The sequence below is a fragment of the Eutrigla gurnardus genome (genome assembly GCF_963514095.1).
Source record: "Eutrigla gurnardus genome assembly, chromosome: 21".
Lineage (NCBI taxonomy): Eukaryota > Metazoa > Chordata > Actinopteri > Perciformes > Triglidae > Eutrigla > Eutrigla gurnardus.
Genome location: NC_139932.1, coordinates 979,598 through 988,089, shown reverse-complemented (window position 1 = coordinate 988,089; position 8,492 = coordinate 979,598). Strand labels below are relative to the sequence as shown.

Genomic DNA, 8,492 nt, shown 5'->3' with positions numbered 1-8,492 from the left:
CGGACATGACAACTGCACAGCTCGGTTGTGTCTTTATGGATACAAAATCAAAACTACGAGGAAAACGTTTCTGCGGTGACTGGGAGGGACGACAGGCGCTCGGCTATCTACTGCTAATGTCTACAGGGTGATTTGAGGTGAGTAACTCCATGCAAAAACACACATATGTATGTCGTTTTGCCACACTATTTGAGCTAAACGAGCGCCGTCGTGTCTCGTACGGACCCAACCTGTGTTGCATAGGTCTTGGAATTATTTTCTGAGGCCCAGGAAAGCAGATAAAAGTTGCCCCAATGGGTTAGCATTGGAGCGAGTCTGGAAGGCTGCCAGGCAGGTTCAGATCTCGGGCTAGGCAACGTCAATTTTTGTCAGGTTTTTTGCTTCTAATAAGTCGGAATGACCCTGGGGACAACGAAAATGGGGTCAAAAATGACCGGATTTCTCCTTTAAGGCTCAAAAATGGAAGTAAACACATCTTTGCCAAACTTCAGAGCCATATTGAATATATCATTGGTTCGTAGTAGTGTTCATCGTGAGCCAGAAGAGGAGCAGACTGAAGCCAGCCACAGTGGAAGAAGTTCTACTTCTGAATAAAAAGATGAAGTTTGTCAAATAAACAAAACAACTGAGTAGATATTTTTTTACACCAATTCACAAGATAAAATAATTACTTAATGTAAACTTAGTGTACAGTTTCCATGTTGTCCATTAAGCATAACAATATATGCCATTTTAACATTAAATATTTACGATGTGTTGATGTAAACAGTACAACACAAATGTAGGGTTTTTTTTTCTACTCAAAGATTTTAATTTATACAAACAAAGAAATGTAAGCTGAACTCAACCTTTACATTTAATGTTGCTCTGACTAATTTTTACGAAATGATGTGTACTAGAAAATAATAAGTCAGTAAAGACACATAAAATTGAGGCAGCTTTATGTTAAAGCTGTAGTCTATGATTTGAAAGATTTTTCAATTGAGCCAAAATTGATCCAATAGTAGCCAATGTGGTCTGCATGGATTGTGGCGAGCGATCGCTGAGCAGTTTGGGATCGGGAACGTACTGCAGTCGGGGTGAGAGAGAAATCCGTCCGGCACCCGCTGCATTTACACCGATAACGTTTCATCATTTGTGGCCGTAATAAACACTATTACTGCTTTTTCCAAACCTTTCAAATCGTAGACTACAGCTTTAAGACAGCAAAATCAAATTGTGTTCAGCATACCTCTGCACCTCTTGTTGTAATGATGTGTTTGTTCTATAAAGTGAGCACCACCACTACTGTTAATGCTACTACTATTATACTACTACCAACACCAAATGCAGTTGGAACCCAAGGGCCTGGGTTGCACCAGATTTCTGCCTAAAAGCCTATTAAGGCAGTTTTTTCTCGCCACTTTCGCACCCTGGTGATGTTGGGACTTTGAAATTGTATGCGACTCTGGAAATCATGAGCATATTCTAGTCCTGCTCAATGTGTTAAATGTCCTGAGAGGACTTCTGTTGTGATATGACACTATAAATAAAATGGAATTGAATTAGAAGCTAGCTATAGGAAGTTAACCCATATAAGGGAGTAACAGACTATCTTTTTGCCGCTGAAACAGCAAAGCTACACATGACTTTATAAGAACAGGCAAAGCTTCAGGATGGAGCTCCTGGCAACCTCTCTCTCTCCCTTCTATTGGAGAGGAAGAGAATACATTGACTAAGGTGACAGAATGAGCAGAAAGAAGGCTGATCAGGAAGAAGAGCGCTTTAAAAGAAGCACATGTGGCAGGGAGTTTAGATTTCCTGCATTGAAGGGCTCGGTAGGACTGGAACCGGTGGAACAGGTGGCGAGGCTCTCGGAAGTACTCTGCCAGGAACTGGAAGAACCGGGTGTGGCCACCGACGGTTTAGGACCCAGGCTTGGTGTTTAAATAAAGATCACTCTCATTCCACCTGCCTGACTCTGCAGATTCATTCATCAACCATCACACCTTTGAGGGAACGTGCCAAAGAAACTACAGGGGCCCTCGCAGGATCACATTAGGTTATTAATAGGTCATTAATAGTATACACTCACCGGCCACTTTATTAGGTACACCTTGCTAGTACCGGGTTGGACCCCCTTTTGCCTTCAGAACTGCCTTAATCCTTCGTGGCATAGATTTAACAAGGTACTGGAAACATTCCTCAGAGAGTTTGGTCCATATTGACATGATAGCATCACGCAGTTGCTGCTGATTTGTCGGCTGCACATCCATGATGTGAATCTCCCGTTCCACCACATCCCAAAGGTGCTCTATTGGATTGAGATCTGGTGACTGTGGCCATTTGAGTACAGCGAACTCATTGTCATGTTCAAGAAACCAGTCTGAGATGATTCACGCTTTATGACATGGCGCGTTATCCTGCTGGAAGTAGCCATCAGAAGATGGGTACACTGTGGTCATAAAGGGATGGACTCAGGTAGGCTGTTGACACGATTGGTACTAATGGGCCCAAAGTGTGCCAAGAAAATATCCCCCACACCATTACACCACCACCACCAGCCTGAACCATTGATACAAGGCAGGATGGATCCATACTTTCATGTTGTTGACACCAAATTATGACCCTACCATCCAAATGTCGCAGCAGAAATCGAGACTCATCAGACCAGGCAACGTTTTTCCAATCTTCTATTGTCCAATTTTGGTGAGCCTGTGTGAATTGTAGCCTTGGTTTCCTGTTCTTAGCTGACAGGAGTGGCACCCGGTGTGGTCTTTTGCTGCTGTAGCCCATCCGCCTCAAGGTTCGACGTGTTGTGCGTTCAGAGATGCTCTTCTGCATACCTTGGTTGTAACGAGTGGTTATTTGAGTTACTGTTGCCTTTCTATCAGCTCGAACCAGTCTGGCCATTCTCCTCTGACCTCTGGCATCAACAAGGCATTTGCGCCCACAGAACTGCTGCTCACTGGATATTTTCTCTTTTTCGGACCATTCTCTGTAAACCCTAGAGATGGTTGTGCGTGAAAATCCCAGTAGATCAGCAGTTTCTGAAATACTCAGACCAGCCCGTCTGGCACCAACAACCATACCACGTTCAAAGTCAGTTAAATCACCTTTCTTCCCCATTCTGATGCTCGGTTTGAACTGCAGCAGATCATCTTGACCATGTCTACATGCCTAAATGCATTGAGTTGCTGCCATGTGATTGGCTGATTAGAAATTTGCGTATTTGTTTTTTTTATTAGTATTTGACTTTGTTACTACAGTATTAAGTTGAGATCTTTGTTTATTGGAGTTGTTGGGAGCAAAGCTATTAGTTTACAGCAGAGAATCACACATGAGACAACGAAAAGATGAAAAACCTTTATTATTCAGCTCAATAAGTGACTTTCTACACTTTTAAAGGAACTTAGGGCAGGATCAAGAAATAAGACTCAACAGTGACACGACGGCCGTTAGGGTAACTGCAGCCATCTGCCAAGCCGGCGCGGGAGCGCGCATGAACTCTTCAGTGCAGCTGATGCTGTGACACGGTTATTTATTTACTCGCTGTTCACGTGACTGTTTACTACAAGACCTCCGCACATGCCTCCGCGGAACTACGTTGGTAGCATACATCTGCGAACAGCATCATGTCAAGCGACGAAGTAAGTAAACAAGTGTTTATTTTAGTGTAACTTTAGGATGTTTCTTTGACAACATTAGCGCATTCATTCAGCAAAATGACAGTTGTAATGTAAAGTACGTTTACCTTACACTGGCCAAATGGTTACTAAAGTTCAAACTTCACCAGCCACGGTGAATAACGAGCTAGAGATAACCATTGTTTTGTGACTGGTGAGTGAAGCTAATGTGCCTGCCACCAACGTTATGGTATTTGAAGAGCATTTGGCTTTGTGGCTGCAGCTAATTTCTGACTGTGGTAATTACCAACATAGCTAATATTTATAACATTGGATAAAGCTTGCTAACAAGCTGACATAAGTGTACAGTCATTATCATATAACAGCAGTAGTATGATTCAATGTCTCAAGCCAAGTGTTATGTGCCAGTGTCACTGAGATAATTTGTGAAACCATTTCCATTATAAGACAATATAAATGGTATGAATAGCACTGATGAAAACAAAGTAAATACAAGAAAAACAGAAATGTCAATATGTCATAACTGGTATTATACTAAGTTGAATCAGAATAAAAATAACATCAAATAAAATCATAACATCCCTTTGAGGATTACTAAAGTTATTATTATTATTGTTCTCAATGTTTTTGTTTCAGGATTTGGAATTGACTCTGGAAGGAGTGGCACACATGTTCCAGATAGAGGGCAGCCTGCTTGGTGCACCTGCCTGAACTGCCGACGCATGCCAACCCAAATGGAGAACTTGTGCTGTCGGCAGGCTCCGGACCAGTGTCTGAGCAGGAGTGCCCATCTGGAGATGTACTTCCTGGATGAGGGTACACTGCCTCTGGTCAGGATGACGTGGAACGACATCTTCGCTCTGGAGGACAGCCAAGATGTGGGCAGCGATAACAGAGAGTTTCGGTTTGCTGCCTACCGGCAATTTACGATATGGCAGAATGGGCGTCTGGGAAGAGGGAACCGGAGGCCGATACCGAGCTGCTGTGTTATTCGCATCCGGGCCAAATTCCCTGACCCTTTTGCGAATTACACAGGTTACAAGGAAGCTCCATTTAGGGTGCCTGACTGACAATTTCTACAATACCTCAAAAAATAACATTTTTCAGCCAAAGATTTCATCCAAAAATAAAAACCATTTATGTACATTCTATATTTTTATATTTATTTTCAAAGTTTACAGAAAAACAAAGTATTTTTCAAATTTGCAGTATGTACATAGTTTTATTTTGTATTTATTTTTTATATGTTTATAATAAAATAAATGTCTGGTAAACAAGACGGTCTTGTCTTCTCTCTTCTCTTGCTCACATCTCTGGATCATGTAGCTGAGGCCTTTATGGAGAGAAGAGAACAGTAGCGTTAGAACACATACCAATGCTCCAACTCCAGCCATTAGAATATCTTCCGTCAAGATAATGTCACCAGTGTAATCAGTGGTGTGTGTGTGTAGTTGGGAAGTGTGGCTAAATACATGTCAGCACTTCATGTTATTTTATATTATAATATTTTTCAATGTTTTGTCTATATTCTGAAAAGATTGAAATTCCTGAAAACATACTAACCCCTCAGACACTGGTTCGATTGGTGATAATCGATGAGAGATTTTAGCAGCTGTCCGCTTGCTAGGTGTTGATGTTCTCATCTCCTTACTTCCCTGAGTAGCTGCTTCAGGAGTTTGCTTCTTCTGGTAGCTGGAAAACAGCAATATTTTAAAAAGTTACAGTCTGAGTCAGCAAGCTGGCTGTGACTTTGCTACCTTGGTGTCTTTTCTCTTTGGCCAGAACAACTATGGCCATACAATGTTTGCCTGCAACAATAATAATATGAAAATACGCGTCTCAGTCGTTCAGTAATATTGTGCGCTTCACTTTTACAAACAATTTATTCTGCTTTACATACAACGCAATGTATAATGTCTGGAGCAATCTTGTGTGGAAGGTACAACACAAGTCAAAAAAAAAAATGCTAAAAGCTCTCTCTCTCTGAACTTGTTTACATGCGATTGTGCACTTCACGGTTAGCTCTAAATGACTTTTATTCAGCTACATCACAACAGTATAATCAACACGTCAACACAATAGCCCCTAACACACAGCCTGTAAATACCGTTACTGTACCCCCTAAATACTGTATTTCCCGGGGACGGGAACGAGACGGGAGCCGGTGCTGTGTGTATGATATAGCTTTATCCCCTACACTCACGAAGCAGCCGGGGAGCCGGCTCGCTGTGTGTAGCTAGCGGCTAATATGACTACACAGACACGAACAAATCGTTAGCCTGTTGCTACAGCCAGCTGCTAACGTCACCTCCCGGATAACAGTTGGGCTTTCGGTCCCATATATAAAGGGACATATTTATAACTATTCGGTTTCAGACTAAAGGACCGTGGACAATGCGCAGTCTGTAATTATTCAGTGTTACACAGCGTTGGACTAAGTTACATGTTAGCAGCTAACGCTACTTTGCACTTTAGCTCATTCCGAGTCCTCGGTGATCTCATAAGATTTTCAAATCAAGCCGTAAACATGACCTGTAATGTATTCTTACCTTGTTAGTAGGAAATTAGCCATGTCAGCATCTGTTTTCAGTCCGAGTTCAAATTGAAGCAGCCTCCATGAGTCGAACGCATATCCAATGTTTATCCGGGTGCCAGCCCGGCTTTGGTCATAACTTCGTTTGGACTCACGACTTGCCGCTGATAAAACCTTCGTTTTCTTCTTGGTATTACTTTTTAGTGGACTTTGTGTGGTGGTGGGTCATTTTCCGGCCGAAGCAGAGTCCATTACTACACATACAGTACTTGAATCCACCGCGCTTGTCTTTTTCCGGTCTCCAAGCCGTCGAGTACGCGCATTCAGCGTCATTTGACGTCACGTCCGCCGGACTGCGCGGGAAATTCGGACCACGAATTGCAGTACATCATGCAGCACACCCCAATGGCAATGGGGAGATATGTGTGTGGTCTCATTCTTTTTGGTTTTGAACGCTTCATCACCCATTAGCATTAAAAGACTTAAAGTGAATGTTTATTTTTTCACAAATCCTGCCCTAAGTTCCTTTAATTGTTAATATTATTATTATTATTATTATTATTATTATAGTAGAATAAAAATATACTATTCATATAGTTAATAAAGAATAATATAGCATTACTTGCACTATAATGAATATAATTATTGTACTAAAATGAATGGTATTGCACTAAAGTGACTGGTGTCATTCAAGATGAAAAAAGCATATTAACATAATTACATATAAATAGTAAATTACTACACAATGTACTGTATATTTACTGTGTATTTAATTTACTTTTCATTTGTTTTATTTATGATGTTTAGGGGCATAGTAGTTTGGACTTTGTGTGTTTTCTAAATAAATGATCTTTGAAAGCATCACTGTGACTGACATTTATGTTTTTATACTCAGCTGTACACAGATCTCTACAATAAACATATATGGTTGTACCTTAATATAAGTAAAACCTTGAGCAATATATTTGGAAATGCATATCTTATTTGCATTACTATTTTAAGGGTTTTTCTTGAATTATTATTACCATTATCATTAAATACAAACAATTATTGTTTCCACATGATTGTTTTCCATATGATTTAATTTAACTGAAAAACTTTTAAGAGATGAATATAACCGTTTTGTATTCTGTACACATCCTGTCACAAACCATCCTGAACCAAATATGGGAGGTTGTGTTTGGTAAAGGAGGGAACCGAACCGTGTCATTTTTGAAGTGCCTCTGGTTAAGAAAGAGTCTCCTATGGGGATCCGCGGCTGGACCGCTGCAGGGAGCCTCGGTACATGGGGCAGTAACTCTACCACTGAGCTATCAACGGGTTAACACATTGGGCCCTAGTTTCGTGGCGCAGCGCAGGGTGGCGGAGCCGGCGCAATGCAAGTTTCGACCCGCGTAGCCTTGCGCACGGTCAGTTTGGCAGTTTGGTAGATCGCCTGCGCCAAGATGGGTGTGGCGGCGCAGCAGGGGGAAGCGTCACAGATTCAGCTTGGCGTAGCGGAAGTTTCGTGGCAAAAAGCCTCGCCGAGACTGCGCTGAAAGCTCGCCAGCTCCAACCTGGTCTACTCTCGGCGCAAGGCGTAAATAAAGTCCATTCATTCAATGCGAATCACAGCTGGCGGAGTGGAAGTTTGGCTGACGGCGCGCAGTGCGCACACGTCACCGAGACCTCACAGGCAGGTTTCCACAGTTCCAGGCACATTTAAATGCAATAAATAATCACAACAAACACTATTTAATGCAACTTATTGAATCAACACGTGAATTTATATCTATATAGATTGCCCCGTCACATCTGACGTCAGATCAAAGGCGGATGGCACGCGTAACGGAAACTCAGCCTCTCAGACCAAAACATCTCCCGCTCTCTCTCCTGTTTTTTATAATATCGGCATTGTTATTCTTATGATACGCACGCACAGCGCGTGATGCGCGTGGTGGGAGCGGCTGCGCTGCTTCTGTCATCGGGTTGTCAAGTGACGGATCTTGCACTGAACCTCCCCTAACGCATTAAAGGAGAGGAGAGGAGCTCATTTGATTGGTGAAGATCTGAATCGGCTGTATTAATAGGCTTGTTTGGAATCAAGAGCTGCGTTTCAATAACGGTTTGAGTTGCCCTCGCTCACTTGCCCTAAGCACTTGCCCTCGGGGGAATCCCCGCCGCCATCTTAAGGGCTGTTCCATTTCCCTGAACAGCTGAAGTGAACTCCGTGAGATCGACCCTTGAGGGCTGAGTGATCGAGTGAACAACGATGGCCACTTCAGAGCTGTATATCACCCACAATGCATTGCAGTGGTGCACGAAAAATATGTCCATGCGGTGGCGATAATGAA

At 42.3% G+C, this 8,492-nt stretch overlaps 1 long non-coding RNA gene across 1 annotated transcript; it reads right to left on the bottom strand.

The window, feature by feature from the left end:
- Positions 1–4,771: 4,771 nt before the first annotated feature.
- On the bottom strand, positions 4,772–6,549 carry LOC311031997. The gene is made up of 3 exons (XR_014599131.1): positions 6,176–6,549; positions 5,190–5,318; positions 4,772–4,959 (listed from the first exon to the last, which is right to left on the bottom strand). It is a non-coding gene; the product is annotated as an uncharacterized lncRNA (long non-coding RNA).
- Positions 6,550–8,492: the final 1,943 nt, after the last annotated feature.